Source organism: Mauremys reevesii, linkage group 4, assembly GCF_016161935.1.
Source record: "Mauremys reevesii isolate NIE-2019 linkage group 4, ASM1616193v1, whole genome shotgun sequence".
Lineage (NCBI taxonomy): Eukaryota > Metazoa > Chordata > Testudines > Geoemydidae > Mauremys > Mauremys reevesii.
In genome coordinates, this window is record NC_052626.1 from 10,035,001 (window position 1) to 10,059,111 (window position 24,111).

Consider the following 24,111-nt stretch of genomic DNA (forward strand, 5'->3'; position numbering starts at 1 on the left):
GAGGGCTCCCAGCCACCTCTTCAGCTGGGAGCCCCTGGTTGATTTAAAATCAAGTATCACCTCCCCACCCCCAACCTTTCTTTTTGGCCCACAGCTGTTTTGGTGGGGCGGTGCTGGGGAAGGAGGGTTTGTTTCTGCAGGGCTGGGCGGCGCTGGGGCGGGGTGTTTCCGTGGTGCCAGGAGGTGCTGGGGGGAGAGGTGTTTCCGCGGGGCCGGGAGGTTTTGGCCCTCAGCTGTTTTCTTTGGAGTAATGTGGCCCTCACCGCTTTACGAGTTGTGTAGGCTTGGTGTAGGAGTTTGTCCATGGAAGGTCTTCAGCGTTGGAAGTGGCTTCCTTACCTCCTCTGAGGTAGCCGGAGTTTGACTTTCAGGCTGCAGTGCAAGGTTAATCTTTCAAGCATTTGCATTAGAGAATGAGGTAAAGAGGGTGGGTGAGTGATTTTATTTTTTAAGGGAGGAATGTTTTTCCTTTATTTGCTTTTAGGTAGATGTATGTACATCTGGAGGTGCACAGATGGGTACATTTTTATAAACCTTAAATTTAAGTAAACCTGTTCTTTCCCTTGAATCTTAGAAGTTTGAGGATTATGGGTGGCAACTGCCAATTTTCTAGGATTGTATTTAGAAAGACCTTGTATGCTCAAGACTTTTGCCTAGTTTTCCTTTGTTTGTTTCAGAGGAGCCTATCACAACTTGCCTTGACGATCCACAGCCTTGGCAAAGGACAATGCAAACATGGTATTTGGTGACTGTTACAGGGAGTTCTCAGGCACAGTGTGGGTTCCAGGAGGACAAAAAATTAGCAGATCAAATGAGCCAGAGGTTAGAGTGGTTCAGGGTGTGGTACATTCTCAAGCTCTGTCGGCTTATGATGCCAAAATGAGATTGTGCAATTGTGATGCTCTTTTCCTGCATGGTTTGATCACTAGTGCAATAGTTAAGAATAACAATACAGTATACATGTCAACATAGCACTCCTTTTAAAAGGAAAGCAGTTCATCCTTTTCAGCAATTGTTTTGGGCTCAGGTAACACTTTACATCAGGTGCTCTTTTGGAAGGGCTGCTGGGAAAATGGGACATACTTGAACATGTGGGGAATTAGATGGTTTGGGGAAGAAATTATTAAAGAGAGATTCACCTTATGAGAAAATGCAGCCTTCCTAGATAGGGGGAGGGATAGCTCAGTGGTTTGAGCATTGGCCTGCTAAACCCAGGGTTGTGAGTTCAATCCTTGAGGGGGCCACTTAGGGATCTGGGGCAAAAATTGGTCCCGCTAGTGAAGGCAGGGGGCTGGACTCAATGACCTTTGAAGGTCTCTTCCAGCTCTAGGAGATTGGTATATCTCCAATTATTACCTATCCTCTGACCTGCTTACTCAGTGCTCCAGAAAAGGGTCTACATTTTTCTTTATTGTTAGCAGCAAGTCTTTGTATTGTATGTTGTTGGAAAAATATGACTTCTCCTATAGAATTGTGATATAGTAAAATATAGACTGTCCTTGTAATGGAAAAGTCTTTACATCAAGTATATATACAAGATCAGCACCAAAACGAGGATAGGAATTCAGAAATTTTGTCACCCTTTCTAGTGTACTCAGAAGAGGAGTGCTGCCCAGCCAGCAAGCTGGAATCTTTAGTCAGATTCTTTGAATATTAACATGAGTCTGAATAAATAACTAATGTATGATATAATATTAATATTTTATTGCAACTTTGCCTTAACAAAAAGCTTCAAAAATACAAATGTTGCTGATTACCTCAATAAAGGTCCTAAGATTTAAAAAATATATGTAGCGCATACCAGAATGAACTAGTCTTCGTTACAGATGATTCTCATCAATCTTCTGGGACAGATACGAGGTTGGGGATAGGGGCATAATAGATTAAAAAAATAATTAAAGAGTAAGATGATAAATCTAAGTGGGTTTTTATCATGCTATTGATATTTCCTATCAGAATTGCACCTGGAGGGAGTGATCTGATTCTGGCTATGCGAGGCCTCTGGTCCTTTATGCCCGGCACTCAACCATCCATGTAATCCACATGGGCCATTTTACAACATATTCAGTGTTTCTTTTTGGGATGAAGTGCATTTCAGTTCTTTGTGCATATGGGCCAAAACTCAGGTGCCAAAAGTTAGGCTGAATGCCAGTGTGTGCACTGGGAATTGAACTGGAGACCTCCAGAGCTGTAAGCACAAGTTTCTGCAGCTGAAACTAAAGGACCAGATTCTGTAGTGTGAGGCTGTAACACTTCAACGGGGCAGGGGGGAGATGTAACGCGCACTTAGCAGTAATTTATACCAGTAACTGCCCACAGAAGAAAATAGGAGCAGTGATTGCTCTGCATTTGTGAAAATCAGGCCTCTTTTATTAAAGTACCTAACGTTAGGCACTCAAGTCTGAAAATGTTGGCCTTGTGTGCCAGGGCTGATTCTGAGAACAGGAAGTGATCATATCAAATAAACCAGCAATCTTCTTCTCTGTCTTGGCAGTTAGACCAAAGCAGGTGTTCTGAAAATCAGTTTTCCAGACCAGACTTCTTTGCAGCTTTTAAGCAACACCCTCAAATTTCTTCAAAGTAAATTGGGGTGGGCAGGAAGAGCCAAAGAACAAAATGAGATATTGTGTACTTTTCTTTTTAAAGGGCTTAAATATTTATCTTCTAACTCCAGTGACTTCCATTACTAAATAGATTAGCACGGTAATGACATGACAATGGATTCTGATAGCCCTCAAGCAGCTGAGGTGTGGCTTGTGACACTTAATCTGAACAAAACTTGAACACACTTTCCCCCCAGTGATAAACTGTAATCTCATCCTATGAATGTCAGCTAGAGAACAAAGCTGCTTGCAGCTGTCATGACTCATATCTGGGCTGCACGCTAAAAAATGGAGATGTACCTCCAGCATATGTGGAAAAGCTCTAAAACACTGTACCAATTTATCTGGAAACTCTCTGTGAAAGTTCTCTAAAGCTAGTGTTGCTCTTGAGCGTTGAGTACACTGAAGAAATTGTACCCTGTTAAGAATGTCTTGGCCTGGGCATGCTTGTTAAACACCCTGACTCCATGGTTGCAAGTGTTCCAAATGGCTTGCACCTAAGCCAATACAGTTTGGGTTAGATTTGATTTCTGCACGGCTAAATACCAGTCCATTGTCCGTGTGGGAGGCATTAAAATGGTTGAGTGAATCAGTTCAAATAGGACTTACTACTGTACCCACTGTGCTGTGAACTGTGGGGTAGGTACCCAGAAGGCATTGCAATTGAAACAGTTTAGAATGTCACTAGTTTAGAAGCAGGGTGAAACCTCCAGTGGTTCAAATTCACATGACTAGTGTGTTCGCATTGAATGTTTTGTGTTTAAACTGGTTCTACCCTGTCACTTCAATTCTGTGGTGTAGACATGGCCCTGGACACACGAGATGAGGTCAAAGAGGAATTACTGGGTAAGCTTTAGAGGAGGCTTTTGTCTGCTTTTGAAACGTAATAAAAGTGCATTTGTGCAGGTGGCTCAGTTCACAGACTTAAATCACTCTGTGAATTCCTGATAAAATACTTCTCAGGAACTGGTAAATATTGCCCCTTGGGCCAGTTCTTGTTACCTCAAAGAAACACTGAAAAAAAAAAAAGTGTCTGGTTCCTGCAGACTCCCATAAAAGGAACTAATTCCCTAAATATGTCAGGAGAATACTTTCTGCTGTGATATGTCTGTTGAATTTCTCAGACACCATCGTAGACAAGAGGCCCGCTTGACTTTTTACATAATATATCTAGAAAGCATTGCACAAGTGTTTGTCTCTCTCTGACTGTCTTAGAGTTGAATGGGAATCTTGTGGTTAGGACTTTTGGATCACTGTGGAAAATGTAGCGTATATTCCATGTGGTTTTCCAGTTCAATCCCCAGCATAACTTAGAGCAGCCTCAGAGCTATATTCCATCAGCTTGTAACTACCCTTTTCATTTCATAAACTGCCTGTCAGAGTCTCTTGGCATAAGGAGCCTGCCTCAGACTCAATGGAGGGTGCCGTTGGCTCTTATCTTCATTAGCCAGAGGTGTGGGGTATGAGGATGTGCTAGGGTCGGGGTAGTAGGAGCACAATAATATGCTGCCATGAGGAATCTTTATTTTAAAGTTTGTTTACTCTTGAAGTGAAATAAAGTGAGGGGAGGGATGTGTCTGCCGCAAATGGCTATGCTGGTAACATTTGTTACATTGATTTAGGGCTTGTTTACACTGGCACTTTACAGTGCTGCAACTTTCTCGCTCAGGGGTGTGAAAAAACACCCCCCAGAGTGCAGCAAGTTGCAACGCTGTAAAGTGGCAGTGTAAACAGTGCACCAGCGCGGGAACTGTGCTCCCAGCACTGATAGCTACACCCCTTGTGGAGGTGTGTTGTTTTTTTTTTTTATAGCGCTGGGAGATCTCTCTCCCAGCACCCTGCCACGACTACACAGCCACGTTAAAGTGCTGCTGTGGCAGTGCTTTAACATTGCTGGTGATGACACTTCCTAGGTTTCATTGCAGATCTTCAGGCTATGTCTGCACTAGCACTTTTGTCGGTCAGGGGTGTGGGAAAAAAACAGAGCCCTGAACTACAAAAGTTTCTCGAACAAAAGCACCGGTGCGGGCAGCCATGCAGCCACTACTCGTTGAGGGTGGTTTAATTATGCCAACGGGAGAGGTGCCTCCTTACAGTGGTGCTGCTGTAAGGTCTGTAGTGTAGACATAGCCTCAGTCTCACTGTGCTGGCAGTAGAATTCTGTGTAGGTTCAACTACAGCATCAAACGTCTACAGTAATTGCAGGTGATACAATACCGTGCTCCAGGTTTCAGGGTGGTATCCGTGTTAGCCTGTATCAGCAAAAACAACGAGGAGTCCTTGTGGCGCCTTAGAGACTAACACATTTATTTGGGCATAAGCTTTCGTGGGCTATAACCCACTTCATCAGATGCATGAAGTGAAAAATACAGGAAGCAGAATGTATATTATAGCACATGAAAAGATGGGAGTTGCCTTACCAAGTGGGGGGGTCAGTGCTACTGAGCCAATTCAGTTAAAGTGGAAGTGGCTATTCTCAACAGTTGACAAGAAGGGGTTAATACCAAGGGAGGGGGCTGTAGCCCACGAAAGTTTATGCTCAAATACCTTTGTTAGTCTCTAAGGTGCTACAAGTACTCCTGTAAATCTGAAATTACTTTTGTAGTGCTAACGAGGCCAATGCAATCAAGGTGGCTCATTTCCACAGTTGACAAGAAGGTGCGAGTATCAGCAGAGGGAAAATTACTTTTTGTAGTGACCGATCCACTGCCAGTCTTTATTTAGGCCTAATTTGATGGTGTCCAGTTTGCAAATTTAATTCCAGTTCTACAATTTCTCGTTAGTCTGGGAATTTCAAAATCAAAAGGCTCCCCCAGATTAGGACTAGCATTTGTATGATGGCTTTCATCTAGAAGGATCTGAAAGGACTTTACAAACTGACTTAAAGACACAGCATGCTGGGGCTAATGCACACAGCTGCAAAAATTGCCTTGGGATCTTAAAAAACCTTAGTCTCATTATATAGGTAAGTTAATTGAGAGCCTTTCTCTTATGAAACGTGGAGCGTCTTTTGCACTGAAAAAGCCCTATCCCCTGAAAATCAGTATAGAAGTGAACACAAACTTTGTGATCATGTTTAGGTACTGATTTTCAAAGAGATTAGGATGTTTTCAGTGCAGTGGACTGGAAGGAGACTCGAGCAGTGAAGTGCGATTCTCTGAATGGGGTAGTCTAGAGTGTCAGCTTGGCATCTCGCAGAGTGGGAAATGTTATATGGCTCTTGTCTGGTAGTGATGTCCTTTCCTCTACACAGTGCCAAAGATGCCATAAAACCTGGTTCTGCTCCATCAGCCAGGTAACAGGTCATTGTGGAATGATTCTATCACTTTTCCCTAGTCATAAGTTACTTGCAGGGGCTAACCCATTTTCACTGAGTATTGTGTGTGTTCCCATCATGGTATTTGTATCTACTATTTTGAATTTGTCCTTTTATGCCCATGTAAACTGATGGGGTGATCTCCCGGCCAGGGATGGTGAAATTATGCTTCAACCAGTGGCACAGCTCCATTTCTTATCTTGGCTTCAGACCAAAACTGCACAACCTGAACAAGTTTCACCACCCCTCAGGGTCTTCTCTGCTTTTGTCTCCAGGGCTTCACATCTCCCCTGCCAGTTCCTACTTCTTGCATAGAATGTCCTTTGGGTCTCCTCTGCCTGCCCCTCTGTGTAAGAGGCAGCAAGCCCGATATGAGACTTTCTGCACGTGCAAGTATGGGACCTGCAACTGCAGCTTCCAATATAAAAGGCCAAGGGCCATAATGGATGCATTAGGGCAGGGGTCGGCAACCTTTCAGCAGTGGTGCGCCGAGTCTTCATTTATTCACTCTAATTTAAGGTTTCACGTGCCAGTCATACATTTTAACATTTTTAGAAGGTCTCTTTCTATAAGTCTATAATATATAACTAAACTATTGTTGTATGTAAAGTAAATAAGGTTTTTAAAATGTTTAAGAAGCTTCATTTAAAATTAAATTAAAATGCAGAGCTCCCCCCCAGCCCAGACTGGTGGCCAGGACCCGGGTAGTGTGAGGGCCACTGGAAATCAGCTTGTGTGCCGCCTTCGGCACACGTGCCAAAGGTTGCCTACCCCTGCATTAGGGCATGCTTATGTGCCCCAAGGTCCAGTGCCCTGTTACAGTCATTGCCTTCAGTGTGTCTTCGACAAAGCATCCTGTATCTACTCTTCTCAGGGGGCAAAACTTACAACGCTGACCTGGAGGGCCAAGAACCCAAGACACACAATTGAGGTGTAGTGCCATGTAGACATGAAATGACCTTCTCCTTGTGGGGCCTGGATACAATTCTTTATGCGTATTAAGGTGTGTGGGGGTATGATTTTTAAAAAATCACTTTTCCTTCTCTCTCCCCACCCTCTTCTCCCACGTCCCCATCCATCTCCATTATTAGCAAACACAAGTCCTTGTTTAGTTATAAACAAGGCCCTGTGTCCTGTAGGGCTCATTCAGCTGCATTATGCAGCAGAGGCTCCAGTTATGCAGCAGGGCCTTGGATTCATTTTGATATTAAATTGAGTTTACTTAATGCTGCCCCAGAGTTTCAGCTCTCACTGTGCTACAGATTCCTGTACTGGAAAACAGGTGACTCTTGTTGTAACAGCTGTCGGAAGGGGTGGGAAAAGGCTGAAGGCTTGGACAGTTGGTTTTCCTGGCACCAGGAAAGCATGGAAGGTGTGTTTGGGTTTGGAAATCGGGAGACAATTGAAGCTTTGTGCTGGAGAAGATGCATTTCTTCTTTCTCTCATCCTTTTGGGTATGGGTGGAGGTGACGTTACATTTAGAGGTAGAGAAATTTGACTTTTGTTTTCTTCCCAAGCATTCCTCAGCAACAATTCACTGTCCTAATATTTGCCACTACATCCAGTGACGCTAGATAATTGCTCAAACTAGGTGTTGCCACTAAAGCAATTGGCAGTGAATTAGTTAATAGTGGCACTTGAACCGTTCAGTTATTCAGAAGCTGGTGTAAACCAGAGCTGAACCAAGCTCAGATTCTTTAGGCTTTGAACAGGCTGTGGAATTTATTTATTACAGCACCATAGGTGTGTATGACAATAAACTATGGGACCCCGCCCTGCGGTTTACGTTTTAAATTTGATAACACAGTGTGGGAGGATGCTGATAAACAAGAAGTGGGTGGAAGGGTTAGAAGAGGGTGAGGTGAGATCGTGAGATGCTGCTTGTTGGTTCCTCTTTTAGAAACTGGGGGCGGGTCCAGGATTATAGTAAAGAAGGTCAGTGTTGGAAGAGGAAGTGTTGAGAGTGAGTCAGGGAGGATTGTGAAGCTTCTCTTGTGGCACTTAGAACTGTGAGCCACTGTTACCCCTCTCAGGCTCAGCAAGTGAGAGCTTTGCTACTGCTAAGCTGGATGTCAGCTCCCTGACGCACCAGCCGGTCTGCCTTGCCAGCAAACTCCAGGACTCTGCAAGGCCAAACCTTGACTTGCAGGTGCTAACCAGGAAACCCCAATTCCCAAGTTCCCGAGAGATGTCTCTGCAGTGTCCAGTCCCTCTCACTGGACACTCAGAAGTTACATTCTCTGCCTCCAAAGAGATCGTGTGCTCATCAGCTTGCTAGGTTAGTTGAGGACTCTCTCTCCTGTTTAATACAAAAGCATCTCAGTGCTGTGTAATAAAACAAGAGTAAGTTTATTAAGAAAGAACAGAGATCTAAGTGCTAATAGGCCAGGATGAAAGGGACAGATATGGTACAAATAAAACAAGACAAAACGTGCTTTCTAGTGATTAAAACTTAATTTCAGCAAGTTACAATATTTGTCTGCACAGGTTTCTCACCTATAATCAGTTTCCAGCTACTGTTGCCTCCCAGGTCAAGAGGATCTGCATTTTATTAACTCAAAGGCGGCTGCTCCCCTTTGTCCCTTAGATGATGGGTAACTCAAAAGCCTCTTTGCCCTCATTATATTACTTCAAAGTTCACTGTCTCTGTTTCAAGAGCCCAGAAGGCTTCCTGGGGGTGCAGACTCCATCCCCTGTTGTGATTAAGAGGGCATCTCCCCTGCGTGCTAGCTCCCTGGCTTTGTTCATCTTATAGGTCAATGTACTTTTTGTTGACCTCTGGGATGAAGCTGCTCAGACAGGTAAATACGCATTCCTTTGGGGAAGGGAGGACTTTATGCCAAATGCATTTTAAGAACATATTTCCAGCAGGCAATTATATGTTTCTATACATACATCACACAATGAATTTTGGGACCAGCATGTTACCAGTTTGCTTACTCTACTTTGCACAGCCTCTTTTAGATACAGATTATGAGAGTGGTGGTTTGGGGGCAATGAATATGCCAGGCCTGATGTGCGTGATGGTATAGTGTGCCCTCTGCCAGGTGGCACTGAGGGGCTCCCAAGGTTGTAAGGATGTTCAGGGGTTGGGAGCAGTAGGTGATGGGTGTGGAAGAAAGCAGGGGAGCCAGAAGGTGAGCTGAAACTTCCACAGTGTAAGAGGTAAGCAGGGGGTTGAGGCTGGGTGACCATAGATGCTATAAAGGCAGCAGCAGCACTGTGCAGGGCCTTCGCCGTGAGGATGAAGAGTCGGATTGTGATAGAGAAGTGTTTGGAAGCCAGTGCGAAGGGCATATGTTTTGGTGCAATCAGAGGAACAGGCAAGGAAAATGATGGGCATCTTTAAAAACGGAAGCTCTGCAGTCTTCCCCGGAGACATTCATCCCATCCACAGACTGACCCATGGATGCCCCTAGATGCCCACACCTCTTGTTTTGGAAGCAATGATGACACTAGTGGTTCCCGAAGTTCCTGGCTGACCAGTGGAACTTGCCCTGGTGGCAAGGTAGCCACCCTTTCACTGTGGTAACTTGGCTCTCTTGAGCCAGGTGTTTGGCAGCCCTCAACGAAGGCATCAATTTGTCCGTGAGCAACAGCCATCGTTGTAGCAGTCCTGGGTGTTTTAAGGGAGCACGTTGTGCCACTCTCCCCGGAGATGCAGCATGCACCGGTGCAGCCAGAAGGGGGGAAAAGTAGAGGTGGCTTTTAATCCCCCTTTGCACTTTCAATCAGCCTAGAATCCTAGTGACCAAAACTGTCTGTGGTGTGATTTAGGGAACTGTCTGTGATGCCCAGAGTGGCTGTAGCAGCGTGTTGATACTGTTCCCCAGCCCCTGTGCTGAGGAACATTCAAGGGGCATGCACAAGGCAGCCTGTGGCATAGGCGCTAACTCCGTGGGTGCTCCGGAGCTGGAAAAAAATTGGTGGGTGCTCAGCACCCACTGGCAGCTCCCCGCCCCTCCCCCCCTGCTCCAGCTTACCTCCGCCTTCACCTCCTCTGCGAGCGCACTGCCATGTCCTCCTTCTCCCACCTCCCTCCCGCCGCTTGCACCGCGAAAGAGCTGATTTGTGGGGCAGGGGAGGCGGGGGACCGTGGCGCGCTGGGGTAAGAGGTGGGGCTGGGGCAGGGATTTGAGGAAGGGATCCAATAGGGGCAGGGAGGGAGCAGAGTTAGGGCGGGGACTTTGGGAATGGGGGTGGGGAAAGGGTGGAATCGGGGCGGGGAAAGTGGCGGGGGGCACGGGTACTCAACGGCGCTGGAGAAAGTTGGTGCCTATGGCCTGTGGCTGTCCAACACACCATCTGTGCTGGGGAAATTCTCCTCTGGCTGGCTGTGACGCTCTTATGGAGCAGTGAATGTGGATTGTAGCTGCGGGGAGAATTCCTCCTGTTGTGCCTTCCTGGGTATCTTTGAGAAGTGTTAAACTTATGACAAAGGTAATATAGCCATTTTCAGTCAGATAGGGTGTGGCTCCACCTTTAGCCTGAGGCTGGACAGTTGCCACAATGCCTTGCTGGTGGGTTTAAATCACATTTCAGTAAAGTCACACCTCTTTGCTTTCCTTTGAGCTGACTTTGACTGTCCTTCATTTGTGGACGATACCAAGGTAGGAGGGGTTACAAGTGCTTTGGAGGATAGGATTCAATAAGGACAAATGCGAAGTGCTCCACTTAGGAAGGAGCAATCAGTTGCACACCTACAGAATGGGAAATGACTGCCTAGGAAGGAGTACTGCAGAAAAGGGCCTGGAGGCTCATAGTGGACCACAAGCTAAATATGAGTCAACAGTGTAACGCTGTTGCAAAAAAAGCAAGTATCATTCGGGGATGTATTAGCAGGAGTGTTGTAAGCAAGACACGAGAAGTCATTCTTCCGCTCTACTCTGCGCTGATTAGGCCTCAACTGGAGTATTGTGTCCAGTTCTGGGTGCCACGTTTCAGGAAAGATGTGGACAAATTGGAGAAAGTCCAGAGAAGAGCAACAAAAATGATTAAAGGTCTAGAAAAAATGACCTATGAGGGAAGATTGAAAAAATGGGGTTTGTTTAGTCTGGAGAAGAGAAGACTGAGAGGGGACATAACAGTTTTCAAGTACATAAAAAGTTGTTACAAGGAGGAGGGAGAAAATTTTTTTTTTATCCTCCGAGGATAGGACAAGAAGCAATGGGTTTAAACTGCACCAAGGGAGGTTTAGGTTGGACATTAGGAAAAACTTGCTAACTATCAGAGTGGTTAAGCACTGGAATAAATTGCCAAGGGAGGTTGTGGAATCTCCATCATTGGGGATTTTTAAGAGCAGGTTGGAGAAACACCTGTCAGGGATGGTCTAGAATCCTAGATAATACTTAGTCCTGCCTTGAGTGCAGGAGACTGGACTAGATGACCTCTCAAGGTCCCTTCCAGTCCTATGATTCATATGGTCCCTTCACAATGGAACCCGCCAGATCTGTTTCCTGGTCAGTGTGTTCTCCCCTGTGCATTTGCTGATGTTTCTGGTGGCTTTTTTAGTTTAAAGAGTGTGTTCATTACATATTAACTGTCTGTGGTTCTAACCTCTCTCTTTCTTTTGCTCTTCAGAAATGTCATTCCCGGGAGTGTGCAGGAAACCCTAGAGAACTGTAATGTCTAAGCCTACACGGAGTGACAACTCTAAGGTACTTTTTTAATTGTCGCATAACTTATTATGGGAATTGTTTACAGGTGCACGGATCATTGCTCTCTGATTTCCTCTCCTCAGTGCAAACTCTTGGCATCCAGCTCAAGACCCCTTGTGATGTTTGGAGGGCCTGCCGTGTGGAGCATCACCTTTTCCACAACAATGACCTTATCTCATGACCCCCTGGAACTCTGAGGCCAAAAAACATGTCATTCCACAATAACAGGCCAGCAGACAAAGCGAGCCCTCCCTCATAGATAAATTACAGCTACAGGATAGGTCTGGGTTTGTGTGGGAACACGAGTGACCTGTGTAGTGTCATCCACCCAAAGATATATGTGCTGTTCCAAGCCATCACTCATCACTCTGGCTGCCCGAGCGGACACGTTCTCCCTTCTGTTTGTATGGAGGCACTGCATCCCCTCTAGTTGTCTCAGTAAGACCACATCTTGAGCTGGTTCTTGCTGTCAGCCTTTGTGGTGTTCCCAGGTCAGTGAACTCCTGGACAGCTGCGTAACAGAAGGCTTTTAAAAAATACTTTTTAGACTGCAGCTATCTCTTGAGGCTAACATATTGCTAAAATTTAAATGAAAGGCCTTTTAATAATTGTTCCTGCCACACTTGTTAACTTTCAGACGCTAGCTTTCTCTGCTGCTTGATCCTGCAGTGATGCCATAATGCTGAATTTTGGACAGCCCTCATCATTACCATGGCAACAGACTGATGTCACAGACTCAAGGACATGACTTCAATGCATGATCATGCAGAGGCAGAACCTGGTTTGTGAAGGAGAAAGCTGACTAACAGACACCTGAAAAGCAAGCAAGGGGAAACAAGGTGTTTCAGTTTGAAAATCTCCCCTTTTAAAAGGCAAATATGAATCTGGTCACATCTTAGAGACGGGAATGTTCTGCATGGATGGATGGACGTTCTTAGAATCGATATGCTGACATTTCACAGGTATCCTGTATCGTTTAACTTGAATGTTCCTTCTCGGCTGAGAAACTTACTTTTTAGTTTAAGACCTTTTAGTGTGCCATTTTAGGACTCTTTGTATCTCATGTACATAATGAGAAAATTTCTGCTTAGTTAATATATTCAAATAATTAAATTTGTTTTCTGAAGCTTTTATCTCACCCGTAACATTTGAAAGTGCAGGGGAGCGCTGTATCTGCATTATGGTCACATTTTCCTATATCCTATTAGCAGATTCCAAGATTGTTTAATGTGGTCTCCACCCATTTCATTTGGCTGCAACCTTTGCTCCCATGAAAGCAAGGCTGATTGTTCTGAATTGCTCTGTATATGTTTTTTGGCACGGCATAAAGGTACCTACAATAGCACATCCATTGTCTGAAAAAAAGCAGCTTGCAGTAATAACTACAAATAAAAGGGTGCAGTGCTGGGGCAAGACAGATAATGGTGCTTTTCCCACCCGTTACGTACAGCAAACTCTTAACGCTCTTGCCTTTTGCGTGAGCTCTTAGTAACAGTGATCTAGGGTTTAGTTTCATTAATAGAGTAATGGTGGACTAAAATATTTGCATAGTTCATTGCTGTGCTCTAAGTCAGGGGCTCTTAATCTTTCCAGACTACTGTATCCCTTTCAGGAGTCTGATTTCTCTTGCGTATCCCCAACTTTCACCTCACTTAAAACTACTTGCCATAAAAATACAAGTGCGTCACAGCACACGATTACTGAAAATTGCGTACGTTCTCATTTTTACCATATAATTATAAAGTGAATCAACTAGAATATAAATATTGTACTTACATTGCAGTGCATAGTTACCATAGTATATAGAACAGTAGAAACAAGTCATTGTATAAAATTTTAGTTTGTACTGACTTTGCTAGTGCTTTTTATGTAGCTTGTTGTAAAATTAGATAAATATCGAGATGAGTTGATGTGACCAATAGAAGAACTCTGCATATCCCCAGGGGTATGCGTATCCCTGGTTGAGAACCACTGCTCTAGGTCACTATCTCCTGAATGTGGACTGTTCAGCTCCTCACATCTGAGGATGGGAGACCCAAAAGCTCTTAATTGCACACTGAAGTGTTGTGCTTTTATTTGCATGCCTTGAACAGGTTTTTACCAAATGGACTTGCTGATTTAAGTAAAGCATTTGCACTTGGAGTTAGCAGCCTGCTCACCTCCAGGAAAAAAATAATGCTTACGTGTGTGGCTAATATAGTCTTGAGTAGTGTCATTCCATTCTGAGCTACTGAATGGATGGCCCAGTGTGTCATATTGCTACAGGATCTGATACAGATGACTGAGAGTTGTTCATATTGAAGAACTCCAAAAACTGACTGGGGCACATGTGTTCAGCCCACCAGTGTTCCCTAGTGCCGAAGTCCTTTGCAAGCACTCTGTGAATAGTTTTGGCTTAATATAGTTACATTAGAGCTACTATAGGCAACCTTTGGAAGTACCAGTTGTTTTTAAATGCTTCATTGTACACTATTTGACAGGGAAAAAAATTTCAAACTGATCACTTTGGGTTTAGAAAAATGAGCAGAGACTTCTTATTGCAGCACAATCACCTCCAAGAGCAGGAAGCCGTAGAATAGTAATAAGCAAGGAGAATTATCGGCTCAATCGGGAGACGTGGACTGAGTACCTAGTCTCCAGCTTCAGGGGACAGAAAGTATCATGAGACCTGGGGCTTCACATTGCTCTGCAATGACCAATCCAAGAGTAACATTCATGGGCTATGAAGAGTCCTGTCAGCCTTCATCCAAGTGAGGTCATTGTGATATGACCCTTTAAGGGAGGAAAGTTAGAGGAACCCAGAAATGTGTTTTTTAAAAAAAAAAAAAGTAAGAAGTTGGGGGAGCTGGGAGAACTTAATATGTACAGAAGTCCAGTCTTGCAGTTAAGCCTGTTGAAAGAGCTCTATGCCCCAGACAAATGTAGGGACACCCAGCTTTTAAGTGAAGGGATCCTGGAAAGCTGCTATCTGGTCTCCTGAGTGTTTGAAGTAGTTGCTTTGGCCTGTGGATATTTTTCTAATTGAAGGTGTATTATATGATGACTTTGTACTTTGGCAAAAATGCATGTTCTGTAAGTGCTTAAGAAATGTCTCTTGGATTGTTTGTATGAAGAACCATGTAAAATAGGTTGGAAGTTTATGAGGTCAATGCAATCAATGCAAAGAGCAGGGGATGCAACTTCGTGAAAAGAAGGAAAGACCTGCCCGTGGGAAAAGAAAAGGGGTGAAAAAGGCAGAAGTGAAGAGGAAGGATGGTTCACAGGGTGTTTATTGAATAAAGACCTCATCAGACGAAAGTGTGACAGATTTACAATGTGTAACAATAGATCAGTGATCTACATCTCCATGAATAAAGGCCATGGGTTTTCAAGTTGTTGAAACTTGTTTTAAAAAAAATGACTCGTGGTTGTTCTTAATAATCTAGTAATCCCTAATGAATTATACTTTGGGGAATTCTTCTCCTGTCCCTGTGCTATACAATATTCTCTTTGTCATCTGGTAGCTGGAGCTGAAATTATTAAAACTGAAAGCTTTCTGTAAAGCCAGTTCACTTTTTGCCATTTGTTTACTTTTTTCATTCTGTCACTTGAACAGTCAATTTCACTTCTGGGATCTTGTAGTCTGGCTGAATGCTGCAATGGTAGGGTGGTGTAGTCTTCAGGTGAATAATATTTCTCTAAAAGTAAAGTGTATGCAAAGAAATTTTGAAATACATTTTTTTCCACTGGTATACCTTGACCAAAAGTTGTTTTTTACATACCCTAAATTTTGGGCCTACCCTGACCCAACAGTGTGGCTTTAAAATATTTCCCCCTCTCCCTACCTTTAAAACCAAATAATTTGTTACTGCCACTATGCGTTGGCCTGTCTACTTAGGACGTGGTTATACTTCCCCAGGAACTGCATGAGCAGTGTTTCAGCACAGGGATTCCTCTTGCCCTAGCACATAGTTTCATTTCTCTGTAGTGTTTTGAGAGGCGTAGGGTGGGATGCAGCTACACTGAGTTTCCAGATTCCTATCAGTGTGAGTTAGGAGGGGCTGTTTATAGTAGTGATGATAAAAACAGTTATTCCCAGTTGGAGGTTAGTCAGTGGTACATTACCAGAGCTATGAAATAGTGCAGGAATAGCTCAGAACTGAAAAATTAAGACTTAAAAAAAACGTTTTTTTCCTGAGGGGGGAGTTTGAATTTTTTTCCTGCAAGTTTGTAGAACACTGAGACATGTTAAATGTTGAGAGATTAAGTTGATACAACTTGACTATTGCTCTAGCAATGTTCTTTCATGCTAGTAAAGGTCAGTTGGCTTTCAGAAGAGGGATTTAGTTGCGATTTGTTGCCTAAATCCCAACATTAGAAGCAAGCGCTCTGAAGTTTCATTTTTCTTCTGTCTGTAGTATTATGTTCCCACATCATGCAGTAAATCTCTTACAGAACATTCATGTACAGAGAGACCTAAAAATGTGTTGAATAATTTCATAGTGATCCCATTGCCCCATCAGCTTAAATCAGGTCCATTTAAACAAGACTATTAGAAGTACACCTCTACCCCAGTATAATGCGAGCCGATATAACATGAAGCAGCACTCGGGGGGGCCTGCGCACTCCAGCGGATCAAAGCAAGTTCGATATAACACGGTTTCACCCATAATGCGGTAAGATTTTTTGGCTCCCGAGGACAGCGTTATATCGGGGTAGCGGTGTAGTTTCCATTTAAACAAGCCTATTAGAAGTAGTTTCAGGTATGTTATCTGCTTCTGAATCCCATTGCCAGTTTGTTTGTGGGTTATTTTCATTCACTTTTCCTCTTCTTAAAAATTCTTTTGATCTCCCCTGTTCTGCGGGTTTCTCCCCCTACATAAACGATATTGACTGACCCTACAGGGAAAACAGGGAAATTTACTATACACAGAGTTCTGTTTTCTCAGTTTGCTTACATTTGACATCCTTTTTATTTAATTTTTCAATTAGTCCTTCTAGAGGTTACTTGGAATAACAGTAGGGACAACATTTTCAAACAGATCAGCTTTTCTAAAAAGCGGGTATCTCTTTAAATTAGTAGTTTGCATCAACAGAGCCCATAGCAAATGGGTCGACTTTTATAGTACACCAAAGCCCTGCAGTGGGACTGGAATCCTATGGGTCCTGTAGGACCCACTACCATAACAGCGGGAGTGGATAAAATGTTCTTTGTTGTGGGTGGGAAAAAAACCCAAACTGCGATAATTTGTGGAAAAACACTAAATCTCTCATCAGTTTGTCATGAATAGAATTTCAGCAATGTACAGCAAGTTTTTCTTTTTTTAAATAAAGGTTTTAATAGTTAAATTTAGGCAAGGGATAGAAGCAAATTTGATGTCTATTATAACCAGAGTTCAAGGGTTTTTTGTTTGTTTGTTTGTTTGTTTTTAAACATGGTTTAAGCAAGATTTGTTTAAATTGTTTTAGTGGTAAAAATTGTGTCTGAATTCAGAGGGGTGTGTGTGTGTAAAAATATTAAACTTTTTTTTTTTTTTTTTTTTAGTAGCATGGGGGAATCTGTTTTTCTTGCAGGATCTAATGTTTTTGCAGGTGGGAGCAGGATAAAAATGCAACAAACAATGCAGGAGCGGGTGAGAGTGGGTATTGTCGGGCACAGTGGGATTAACAAATAGTCCACTGCAGGATTTCTGAGATATATGCTGCAATTTTTTTAGATGAAAGTATGAAGGGAGGGACATTGAATGAGATTCCTCTTAAATAGTCTATCATCAAAATTCCAGTGCAAACTAGAAAACATCTTTTATTGAAACTTGGATATTATTTTTTCAGCCTTTTTTTTTTTTCTTTCCAAAGAATTAATGAAATTGCAATTCATGCTATTTGTATGGTAGTTAGAAGTTTAATCATCTAAGTAGTTTCTAGTCATCATCTTGTGGTCTCTAGGTTCTTGTGTTTTTTGGCTGTTTGGTTTTTTGTTTTTTGTTTTTTTTAAGAGCCATGAAGTTTGTAGGTCTTGAAATTGAGTGTTTCAAAGGGCTGTTGCAACATCTGAGCCAGTAATGTAAAAAGATACTGTACTGAACTTTGGTCTTTGCTGCTGTTATGCTGTTGACTTGCTCCCCGAAAAGGCTTATACACAGTTGAACTTGTTTGCAAAGGACATCCAGCCTGTTTTTTTGAAAGGCTTATAGAGAATCTGACTGGTAATTTAATAAGGTATAGCTTTTAACGGAGGTTATCGCATGCCTCTGTTTTTATCCAACATGTAACATCTTTAAGATGAATTTAAGCTTGTGGGCACATATCACTGCTTTTGAATAAATATTACGCTGCCTAGTCCTTGTCTATGTGGACAGCCCCTCTGCCTGGGTTGGCTGTGGCAAGTAGCTTTGCACTGGTGGGGTTGCAGTTGGGGATCCTATCTGTGTTATAACACAACTGGAAGAATCAAGCCCCGTGTTTTCTGCTTTGACACCTCACTAACCTGTTCTCTTTTTCACGCATGAGCTCTGACTTCATAAGCTGATCCTATGAAGTTTGTATGTAGGCATCCTCGGTCTGTGTCTAATGGTGCTTAGAGAATGTGGTGCCACATGGAAATCACAGGGCCTGATCATGTGAGGTACTGAGTCCCTCCCCACCACTGTGGAGTTTTGACCCTTTAATGAGTGGGTTTTGACTGCCTTCACTGTGCAATCTGTCTGACTGGGAATCCGTTAAATTCTCATATGTGTGCTCTGCTGTAAAGCTGCACCGGCAACGTATGATTGAGAGTCTGGGGCATTCTAGTTATTCTTTGAGTGATTGCTCATGTCAATTCTAATTAGGTGTGCACATGCCATGTGCACGGCAGCCGGAAGGTTTTTCCCCTAGCAGCACCCGTCAGGTCCGTCCAGGTGCCCCCTGGAGTCGTGCCTCCATGGCGCTGATGAATATAGGGCCGCCTCAGTTCCTTCTTACTGCCTGTGACGATTAGCAGGAATGCTCATCATCTCTTGCTTTGCAATCATAATTTCTCTAGCAGTCTTGAACTGTTTTCCTGTAAATAGTTAGTTAGGTTATAGTAGTAGTTAGTATAGTATAGTTTAGAAAAGTTTCATTTGGATGTTACCCCCTTCCTTTTCCGGGGCATGCCTCAGTCCCTGGGGTTTAAACCCTGCACAGCTTGTGGCAAGTCTGTGTCAACAAGTGACCCCCACACTTTCTGCTTGAAGTGCTTGGGGCAAAGCCACCAGGAAGAATGCTGCAAGATCTGCAGGGAATTTTGTCCGAGGACTCAGAAGGAGTGGGATCAGCACCTCAAGATCCTTCTGATGGAGGCTGCTCTCCGAGGGTCATGTCAACTCCTGTCCCTGCACGGGAACAGTTGATTCCGGGCCCCCCAGCACTCCCCTATCTGGGAAGGCCCGTGATCTGCAGTTGCCTTCCACACTGGAGACGTTCGAGGCTTCCAAGGACCTCATTGCCTTCATGGCGCTGCCTTCCTCTCCGAGGCGAGATAGGACACCGAGCTCAGTTTCAGCGGCACCCGTGAGACCCTTGGTGCCATCCAGAGGCAAGATGGCAATGGTACCACGCTGGTTGTCATCTCCTTGGCACCGGTCGCCGGTACCATCCACCAGCGGGTGGATAGGGGAGCTGCACTGGTCCCCAAATTCCAGTCACCTCTCTCAGGCACTGGTGCGCGGTTGGTTCTCTTATAGCGAGACCTCAGAGTTGGAAGCAGAATCCTGTAGATCCAGGACCGACAAACGTGGACAGCAGCAGCTTCTTCCGGGGCCCTGGCCTGGGCAATGACAGGCTCCTGCCCAGTGGCCGTTCTCGACCCTCTGGGCGTTCCACCAGGGTCAGGTCCAGAGTCAGAGGTCCTACTCCAGGTTGGTGTCGGTGGCCTCAGTGTCATATGGTGGCCTCGGTATTATATGTGCTTTCAGTACCTCACGTGGGACAGGACCAAATGTTTGCTGTGCCAGCACCGACGGCACCGGAAGACTGGGTGCTGCGAGATCCCCTCAGTGCCAAAGGCAGGGAACAGCTAGGGCCTTGTACTTGCCTGATGAGGTGGTGGCAGGAAAGTCAACGGTCCCTGCCCTGCAGGACAGCAGGGTGCTCCAGCAGCTGATGATGAGGGTGGTGCAGACCCTGGGGATCTGGGCTGAGCAAGTTGTCGAAACATCAGACCCCATGGTGGACATTCTCGCCCCCTCTGTTCCCTCCTGTATTGCCTTGCCACTCATTAAAACAACACAGGACACCACCAAAACCTTTTGGCAGACCCCTGCCTCCTTACCACCAACAGCGAAGAGGAATGAAAGAAAATACTTCGTTCCCTCTAAGGGGGTCGAGCACCTATACACTTATCCCCTGCCGGACTCCCCAATGGTGGTGGTGGCTAATGAGCAGGAGTGCCAAGGTTACTAGGGATCCTCCCTGAAAAACCGGGAGGCTAAAAAGCTGGATCTCTTTGGGAGGAACATTTATTCCACCAGGGGGCGCCAGCTCTGAATTTTTAATCACCAGGCTGTCTTCAGTAAGTACAGCTACAACTCCTGTGGAGCGACAGCAAAACGTACGGAGCTGTTGCCACAGGACTCAAGGCAAACCTCTCCTTGGTAGAGGAGAGTAAGCTCATTGCCTGGGCTTTGCTGCAGGAAGCTTTCTGTGGCTGATTCGGCCATCCACGTTTAACTGTTAGGCTCCGCTGCTGGCCCAGGGTCCCGGCTGCTGGCCCCAGGGACTCCGCTCGCTGCCAGCCCCGCTCAGAGACCTGGGCGCAGGGCCAGCAGTGGAGTTTAAATGTTAACCGGAATACCTTACCGATAAGACTGATGCTTAGCGGTTAATGTTTTACATCCCTATCCAGGACCACCTCTTCGAGGGCTCAATCCTCTTTTCAGAAAAGACGGATTCACGGCTTCATAGCCTCATGGACTTGAGGGCCACCCTCAAGTCCTTGATTTGCACACTCCGGCCACGCAACATAGGCATTTTAAGCTACAACCTCCGCCTCGTTTTACCACCCTCAAAACATGCAGGACATTTCTTGGAGGCAAAATAGGAACAACAGGAAGAGGTCTCACCCTTCGTCAGCCCAGGGCTCTGGGCAGGCAAAATAGTCCGCAGGCCAGAAGCAGAATTTTTGAAGGTGCGCCCCGGGGCAGACACCAGTCCAGACTCTGGATCCATTCCCCCTTACCTTCTTGTGCCGACTGTCCCGTTTCTACCCTGTGTGGGCCCGAATTACATTGGATCAATGGGTACTCTGAACGGTAGAAAGGGGATACTCCCTCCAGTTCTCCCTCCCTCCCTTCCACCCCTCTTTCCTGTCCCTCTTTAGGTACGCTTCTCATGAGCAACTCCTTGTGCAGGAGGTGCACTCGCTCCTATTGCTGGGGCGGTGGAAGAGGTTCTTCAGGAGCTGAAGGGCAATATTCTCGGTATTTCCTAATACCGAAAGCCAAAGGAGGCCTCAGGCCTACCCTAAACCCGCAAGACCTCACAAGTTAGTGAAGAAACTGAAATTCCGCATGGTCTCTTTGGCCTCCATTATCCCTTCCTTGGATTCAGGGGACTGGTATACTGCCCTCGACTTGAAGGGCGCTTACTTTCATATTTCAATAAGGCCGTCCCACAGAAGGTATTTCAGGTTAGTGGTAAACCACAATCATTATTGGTTCACAGTCCTTCTGTTCTGCCTGTCAACGGCTCCTTGAGTGTTTACCAAGTGTATGGCAGTTGTGGCTATGTTCTTACACAAGCGTCAGGTGCAGGTGTTTCCGTACCTCGATGACTGGCTAATCAAGGGCTGCTCCAGGGCACAAGTGAAGATGCAAGTGAGCATCATAAGGATTACTTTTGACGACTCAGGCCTTCTACTGAATGTACAGAAGTCAACCCTATCCCCCGTTGAGCAGATAGAGTTCATAGGGGCAGTATTGGACTCTACACAGGCGAGGGCGTACCTCCCAGAGTAGCATTTCCAGTCCCTGTGCAACATCATACAAAGTCTCAGGCAGTTCCTTGCCACCACAGCAAGGAATTTCCTAAAGCTTCTTGGCCACATGGCCGCTTGTACCTATGTAGTACAGCACACCAGATTGAGACTCCAACCTCTTCAGGTGTGTCTGGCTTTGGTATATCCGCCTATTTGGGACAGTCTAGACAAAATCGCCACTCTGCCCCGCCCGGTCCTCGAGTCCCTCCTATGGTGGCTTGACCCATAGCTAGTGTGGGTGTTCCTTTTGCCAGACCACAGCCATCCTTCTCACTGGTGACGGATGCGTCAGCCTTGGAGTGGGGTGTGCACCCGGAATGACTCAGGGCCTCTGGTCCCAGGCGAAGCTCTCACTTCACATCAGCATCAGAGAGCATGCCAGACATTCCAAGTACATTTGGAAGGAAAATGTGTATCAGTCATGATGGACAATACAACAGTGATGTTTTATATGAACAGACGGGGGTGCACGCTCCTCTTCCCTGTGTCAGGAAGCCCTCAAACTTTGGAACTTTTGCATAATGCACTCAATACACCTGGAAGCTTTGTACCTGCCTGGACTCCAGAACGAGTTGGCGGACTCTCTCAGCAGGTCCTTTCACAGCCACAAATGGTCCCTACACATGGATGTCACGAATACCATCTTCCAACAGTGGGGATTTCCCCAGATACTTATTCACCACGTGGTGCAATAGGAAGTGCCTGCTGTTCTGCTCCTTCCTGAATCACAGCCCAGGCTCCATCGCAGACGCGTTCCTCCTCCCCTGGAAGGGACACCTCCTTTACGCGTTTCCATCCCTACCACTTGTTCACAAGGTCCTACTCAAAATCAGGAGGGATGAAACCTCGGTGATATTGATAGCCTCAGCCTGGCCCCGTCAGCACTGGTACACCTCTCTCCTGGAAATGTTCATGGAAAACCCAATGACCTTACCGCTGCTCCCAGACCCGATAACTTAGGATCATGGCCACCTCCAGCACCCGAACCTCAAATCGCTCCACCTCATGGCATGAAAGCTCCATGGCTAAACCCATTGGAGTTGGCTTGTTTGGGTCCAGTCAGAGAAGTCCTTCTTGGCAATAGGAAGCCCTCCACTAGGGCCACCTACCTGGCCAATGGAAAAGATTCACACTTTGATCTTCACAATATCTCCAGTCTTCAACTCTATCATCAATACCCATGATATTGACTACCTTCTCCATCTTAAAGAGCAAGGGCTTTCCATATTGTCAATAAAGGTCCACTTAGCTGCCATTTATGCTTTCCATCCAGGTGTTGGGGGCTGGTCAGTCTTTGCCAATCCAAGGGTGAGTTGTTCTTTAAAAGGTCTTGACAGACTATACCCTCATGTACCACAGCTGGTCGTGGCCTGGGACCTTAACCTGGCCCTTTCCAGACTAATGGGGCCTAGGGATGTAAAATAGTAAATGGTTAACCGGCTAACCGGTTAGTATTAGTCTTACTGATTAACTGCCCTAACTCTTAACCCCAGCCCCGGCCCAGTCAGAGCGACCCTAGGCCCAACCAGCTGGAGCAGCCCCGGCACCAGCTGTGCTGGCCAGCTGGCGGGAGCAGCCCTAGTCCTGGCCCAAGCGGTTAACTGGTTAAATGATACAATATTAATCATTTAACTGATTAACTTTTTAAAACAATATTTACATCCCTAGTAGGGCCGCCTTTTGAACCACTTGCAACATGTTCTCTACTGTACCTCTCATATAAGGTGGCATTCCTGGTAGCAATAACATTGGCCAGGAGGGTGTCTGAGCTCAGGGCTCTAACATCGGAGTCTCCTTACCCGGTGTTCTATAAGGACAAGGTTCAGTTTAGACGGCATCCAGCTTTTCTTCCTAAAATTGTCTCCCAGTTTCATATTAACCAGGATATTTTTCTACCCTAAGCAGCAGGGAGCAAAACCTTCACTCATTGGATGTTTGCTGGGCGTTAACCTTCTATATCGAACGGACGAAACTGTTCTGGAAGTACATTCAGCTGTTTGTCGCAGTAGCAGACAGAATTAAAGGACTTCCAGTCTCCTCCCAAATAATTTTGTCATGGATCACAGCCTGTATCTGGGTATGCTATGACCTGGTGAAGATACCTGTCCCTCCACTTATCGCACACTGCATGAGGGCACAGGTTTCGTCAGCGGCGTTCCTGGCCCAGGTTCCAACCCAGGAAATCTGCAGAGCTGCGACGTGATCCTCAGTCCACATTTTTACCTCACATGACGCCATTACCCAGCAGGCTAGAGATGATGCAGCCTTTGGCAGAGAAGTGCTACAGTCAGCAAACCTTCGAGCTCCTACCACGCCTCCAAAATTTAGGCTTGGGAATCACCTAATTGGAATTAACTTGAGCAATCCCTCAAAGAAGAAAAAACAGTTACCTACCTTTCGTAACTGTTGTTCTTCGAGATGTATTGGTCACGTCTCATTCCAATAACCACCTACCTACCCCTCTGTTGGAGCAGACTGGCAAGAAGGAACTGAAGTGGCGGCTGGTCGACATAGCCCTATATTCAGTGCCATGGAGGCGCGACTCCAGGGGTCACCTGG

The 24,111-nt window shown here is 45.4% G+C and overlaps 1 protein-coding gene across 7 annotated transcripts in view; it reads left to right on the forward strand.

Annotated features, from left to right (window-relative positions):
• Nucleotides 1-24,111, forward strand: part of FBXO34 (F-box protein 34) — a 68,873-nt gene that overhangs the window by 13,645 nt on the left and 31,117 nt on the right. For 3 of the 7 annotated variants that reach the window (XM_039537596.1, XM_039537595.1, XM_039537598.1), the window contains exons 2-3: nucleotides 11,500-11,576; nucleotides 12,214-12,538. The gene's annotated coding sequence lies outside the window, so the exon portion shown is untranslated. The remainder of the gene's footprint in view (nucleotides 1-11,499; nucleotides 11,577-12,213; nucleotides 12,539-24,111) is intronic. The other 4 variants (XM_039537600.1, XM_039537601.1, XM_039537602.1 and 1 more) reach the window with 2 other exon arrangements.